General features: G+C 36.0%; 1 non-coding gene across 1 annotated transcript; it reads left to right on the top strand.

Annotated features, from left to right (window-relative positions):
- The first annotated feature begins 1,910 nt into the window (after positions 1 to 1,910).
- LOC116128954 lies at positions 1,911 to 2,017 on the top strand. The gene has a single exon (XR_004127835.1). It is a non-coding gene; the product is annotated as a small nucleolar RNA R71 (small nucleolar RNA).
- Positions 2,018 to 6,230: the final 4,213 nt, after the last annotated feature.

Genomic DNA, 6,230 nt, shown 5'->3' with positions numbered 1-6,230 from the left:
GACTTCTCTACTGAATTCCATTGTCAAGGTTCCATCATGAGTGTCTATCTTTGTACGGGCTGTTTTCAGAAAAGGTCTTCTCAAAAGCAATGGTGTGGACTTAACAGTAGATTCATCCTTCATATAAAGAACATACAAATTCATCGGAAGATAAGCTCATTTACCTACACCAAAACATCTTCCAAAACTCCCTTTGAATAGGCGTTCAAACGATTGGCGAGTTGAATAACTACATCAATCCCTTTAAGAGAGCCATAGTTTAAATCAACATAAATTGAATAAGGCATTGCATTTATTGAAGCACCTAAATCTAACATTGCCTTTTCAAATCTAGTGTTACCTATGATGCATGGTATAGTAAAACTACCCAAATCTTTGCACTTTGGTGGAAGTTTCCTTTGTAAGACCGCCGTCACATTTTCTCCTACGCTCACCACCTCATTTCCCTTGAGCTTCCGCTTGTTGGTGCATAATTCCTTGAGGAATTTTGCATAATGTGGTACTTGTTTGATTGCATCCAATAGTGTTATGTTGACTTGCACTTTCCGGAAGGTGTCCAAGATCTCTTGTTCATGCTCCTTCTTCTTTGAGTTTGCAAACCTGTGGGGTAAAGGTAAAGGAGATTCATAAGTAGAAATTGGAACCTTAGATTGTACCTTAGGTGGCCATTTTGCTTTGGTAGAATCGATTGGCATATTTTCTGCGTTTTTGGACAGCTTTGCTTTATCTTGAATTAACTCATCCTTAATCTCGTCGTCATTAATCAGTTTTTTTGTGAGCTTCTTGAAGTTGTCCTCCACTTCTCAATGTTTTACATACCCATTTTGATAATGGGTAAATGTTAATTAAATTGTATTTTAGGAGTTTTCTTAGGGATTTATTTGTTAATTAAGACTGAGTTTATCTCAATAATTTAAATAAATTAGATTAAGATATAGATGAGTTTTATTTTAGTTGAATAAGTTAGCCACGTATTTATGATTCTTTAGCTGGGTTTGAACGTGTACTTTGGTTTGTTTAAGTTGTGAACGTGTTTTGCTATTTAATAGGGAAGTATGGTTGTAAGCTCATATATATTTCTTAGATTTCTATTGGAATGGATATGATTATTATTTGCATAAAAGGTTTTATTTGAACTCCGGAGGTTTCTAGCTCCCTCAATTAAGCAAGAATTGTTTTCTTCTCACCACGGATTAGGAAGGAAGTTTACCAGATTCTTGAGACTCTAGTTTGCCAACAGTAGTAGCCAATTGACTAACTTGATTTTCAAAATTTTTTATTGATGTCTTTGTATCTTATTGGAATTGGATAGTAATAGTAGCTAAGGAATTTACTAATTCCTCCAAAGACTTGCCTTGAGATTGGGGAGGATTTTGTGGCCTTTCTTGATATGGTTGTTGTGCTCTTGGATAAGGAAAATTGGGTGGGTTGGTATGGGTAGTAGCTTGTTGGTTTCTCAAATAGCTAAAGTTGGGTGATCTCTGCATCCCGAACTTTAGGTATTAGAAAATGGGTCATACCTTTACCTTTGTTGTCCTTGAAATCCTTCTATGGCAATTGCTTGATCTAAATTAGGGTTTTGAAGAGTAGGGCACATGTCTATATGATGCCCAACGGTAGAGAAAATTCCACATGGTTTAACTTGTCTAATTGTCATTTGTTGAACAAGTGAAGTCAACGTACTTAGTTGTTGCTCAATATTAGTGGAAATTCTCACTTCATTTACCTTCCTTAGTGGTGGATCGGATCAGGCACCAAATTGTTGAGAATTCACAACCATAGTTGCAATTAAATTTCTTGCATCCTCAGGAGTTTTATTAACCAAAACGCCTCCACTTGCTGTGTCAATCATGCTTCTTTCCATAGGCATTAATCCTTCATAAAAGTATTGGAGTAAAATTTGCTCACTTATTTGATGATGAGGGCAACTAGCACATAATTTCTTGAATCACTCCCAATACTCATATAAATTATCCTTATTGTACTGTCAAATACAACAAATTTCTTTCCTAATAAGAGTAGCCCTAAATGCTGGAAAAATATTTTTCCAGGAATAGTCTCTTCATTTCATTCCAACTATTAACGATCCTAGATGGTAGATAGTATAATAACTCATTAGCGCTATCGGCTAAAGAGAATGGGAATTCCCTAAGTTTAACTTGTTCCTTAGTAGTGCCACTTGGTTTCATGCTAAAACACACCACATGGAATTCTTTAAGATTCTTATTTGGATCCTCTCCCGCTAAACCTCGGAAAGTGGGTAATAGATGAATCATTCATAATTTTTAATTCAAAAGCTCCACCCATTTCATTGTACTGAATACACAAAGGTTGTTGATCTAAAGCTATTGCAGCCATCTCCTCAAGAGTACGATTAGCCATCTCCTCGTAATCGAAATATTCTGAAGAATCCAAAAAATCCGAAGAGTCACTTGTAGCTGGAAGATCAGTAGTAATCGCTTAACTAAGAATTGTTCTATTCAAAGGTCATCGCGAATGAGTAATAGGTGGAATTGGGTCAAAGTGTGGATTTGATCTCAAGTTGGAATGAGAGCTCATTCACCAAGACACCGAAAACCAAATAAAAGGACACAAACACTTAAGACTAAAAAGTAAAAACTAACAAAAAGTAAATAAAGAGTTAACCAAAGAAAAATCCCTGGTGAGACGGCACCAAAATTTTGATGCGTGCTAATTTAGCACCCTAATTTAACCTCATTTAAGATCTATGACAATGTCGCGTAGTAGTATAGAGCAAGTAAGGGTTAACTAACTAATTACTTACTAAATAGGCGGTTTTGATGATTAATGTAAAAAACTAAAAACAAATTAAATGTGAAGTTGAAAAAATATGAGATAAATTGGATTGAAGGATCATTCATCGCTACTAAACATGAATTGTAGATCAATAGAAACACTTCCTAACTTCCTACCCTCTTGACTATATTAGCTCAGAAGATATCACAAGCTCGATAAATTCGATCTCGCTTTGCTATATTGTTGGAATTAACAAGCTCTTAACCCAATTTCCTATCAATTAAACAACCTAGAGTAAGCTCTTTAGATTTAATCTAATAGAATCATTAAATAAAAAGAAACATACTGAATCAAGGCTAAACTCATAAGCTCAGTTTAGTTATCTTGAGTGTTTATTCCCATTGCATGCAAGCAAGCAACTTACTACTAGTTATTTAGATTAGTAAATCGATTACGTGCCAGACAATCCAAATTGTAACAATAGATCAACCTAACTTTTAATGGGCCACTTAAATGATTAAGGAAAATCTATTAAGGCATTCACCAAAGAGAATAAAACACTTAATCAAGAGGAATCCGAAAGAAAGAAAAGTGTAGCCGTTCTATTCATTATCACAAAACATGTCTAGGGTTTTGAAATCACCCACAATCACTAGAGAATTAATTATCTATGGAAAAGAATAAAACTATAATTGTATTCATGGTAACAAATAATAAAAGAGATAAGAAAAACTTAGGAAAACTTCGGTGATCACTAGAGTTGTTGCAGATCACCTCCAATTCCAAGCCTTACAATTTCTCTTTCTCTTTATATTATTGTGTACTTTTGTTTCTTTATTCTCTATATCCCTAAAAATAACTAAAGACATCTATCTATAGTTCTAGGGTTATGGGGGTGTAATTAGAATAATCCTATACAAATTAGAATAGAAAATTTTGGATAAGACTTGACAAAATCCAAGTAGAAATAGGATTATAGGACCTATGTCACGGCACCAAAAAATCCATGCTGTTATATGCCTTCCATCTATGGTGACTTGAGAGGGTCATGCTAGGGTGCCACTTTTCTTATGTCGCAATGAGCATGACTTACATCTTCAACCTTCCATAGCCAAGACTACACTGTCGTGGCCCCAAGTTCCTTAAGCCATGGTGCCAAGAGACATCCAATTTTGAGCATTATAACTTCTAAATCTAATGAAGTCATGAACATATGAATTGTATTCATTCAAATCAGCTTTCCAATGGTTCAAGAATTATCCAAATTCGAGGTCTACATCTCGAGTTATCATCAAAATATCAAAGCATGCTCCAGACTCAAGCGTATTCCACGATTTGCATTCCATACTAAATATGTCATAACTCCCTCATTTCAATGCCAATTCTTGAGCATTTATCTCCAGTCATCGCAAATTCTTTCGCCAACATCATTCTTCATCCAAATATCAGTTTTAACCATTTGTGACTTGAATTCACACCAAACATACCCATGATCCCCAAAAACACACTTATGTAACAATTAAGTCAATTTATGCATATTAAACCTAATTTCCCAAAAATGATACCGATAAATCACTAAGTATAAGTGCATTTTCAAGCACTTATCAGCTATCTTCTTCTCTACAATAAATTGTCTCAACTCGTTTGGAAGGGGAAGTCTCAAGCCGTCCTTGAAAACGTTAGTGTAAAAGGCTACAAACCCCATTGGGGAGCTTGATGAGACATAGCCCTCTATAAGGGCTAAAAGGGTAACATCATCTAGAATTTGATACTTAACCTTATAGTATCTAAGCCTAGTTTCACTAATTTAGGAGGGCTCAACATCAGCGCCCTAATTTCCTACCCCTTGACGTGCCCTATGATTCTTTCTCCTAACACAGGTTTTTGCATTACTATTAATTTCTATGTAGTGGTCTCTGAATTGGAGAACTCATCACCACTCTCCTCGTCACTAGACAGAGCTGACATCCTACTTTGAGAATCTTCTACTTCAGACATAATTTAAGCTAAGTTTTAGCATCACAAATCCATACCAAACAAGAGCAAGCAAATAGACACAATGAGTAAACAAGCAATGACTACTCCGTGTTCAATCATGATCAATCAATGAAAAGCTACAAATAAAATGGAAAAAAGTTGAAAACCCTAGAAATATGTAATCTACAGAGTTTATCTCTAAGGACAGAGCACAAAGCCATGGCGAAGTTAAAAAAAAAAAAAAAGCCTGAAAACTTACCTGAAAAAGACGACGAATGAAGTGATTTGATTAAAAAAGTGATATTCACCGGAGCCCATAATTGTCAAGGGTAAAAGTTAGAAGGCAAAAGAAATCGTAAAATGGCAAGAAAGCAGCAAGGCAAACTTTAGAAGGCAACGTCAGCATCAAATCCCAATTGTCAAATAAATTAGATAGTTAGGAATTAAAAAGCATGTCGTAGCTACCAGGTTTCATGACTATGAGATCCACATGCCTAGTAGCAATTATGGGGTGACTCACATGCACTCCTATCAATTGCCTACTCGCCATTAGGGGTGCAGTCGAACCGAGTAGCTCGTGAGCTACTCGGATTTGACTAGTGACGAGCTCGGGCTCAACTCGTCGGAGAACAAGTAGTTCTCGAGTTCGAGCTCAACTTCAAGCTCGTGAAAACTGTCGAGCTTTTCAGGCTCGACTCGAACTGTTCGATGAACTGGAGACGTCATTCGAGCAGGAGATCGAGCTGTGTTAATATTTGCCCTAAAATCTGAAATCAAGTAATTCATTCGGCCGAAAATAGACATTCAGCTATTCACCTCCAAAACACAGCGCAAGATCTGAGACCACCATTGTCCAGCCTTCATCCAGCCTTCATTCAACTACTACCGACCAGCTTTAGCTACTACCGTCCACCATCGTCTTCCCTTCTTCACTTCCCTACTGCCACAAGGTATATTTTCCTGCTTCTTGACACCCAAAGTTGTCTCTTGCCATGAGTCTCATTCTTAAAACTTGTTTAAGTTGATTACAAATTTCTTTGTTTTCCTCTCTCTTTAGTTACGAATTCTTCGTGGTTTCTGCTGACTTTGCTGCGTATTTGGAAATTGAAGATGGTGGATATGAGTTGCGTTAATTTTTGGAAGTTTGCAAGAAGTTGTTATGTGTTTGATGAAATGCCTCTAAGAGAAGAGTTTTGATGAAATGGCTTCTAGTCTAGTTTGCGGCTATTGGAGATTTAATTGAAATAATATAATAAGATAAAACAAGAAGAGAAGTTTGAACTTGTCGGTGGGGCAGACATTTTTCCATTCAATTTCTGCAAGTTCCAATGAATAATTTGGGGTGATAAGAGGGTAAACTTAGAAATGATTAGTGGTCAAAATTTTTATTCTGTCGATGGAAATTCTATTAATCCTTTCACATTTCAAGTTAAGGAAAACTACAACCAGTTAATACTGAGGTAGAAGATCAACAAGTTTATCTTTATCTAATTAGT

This window comes from Pistacia vera, unplaced genomic scaffold, assembly GCF_008641045.1.
Source record: "Pistacia vera cultivar Batoury unplaced genomic scaffold, PisVer_v2 Contig205, whole genome shotgun sequence".
NCBI classification, from domain to species: Eukaryota; Viridiplantae; Streptophyta; class Magnoliopsida; order Sapindales; family Anacardiaceae; genus Pistacia; species Pistacia vera.
Note: the sequence above shows the minus strand (reverse complement) of the source record. Positions and strands in the feature narration are given on the sequence as shown.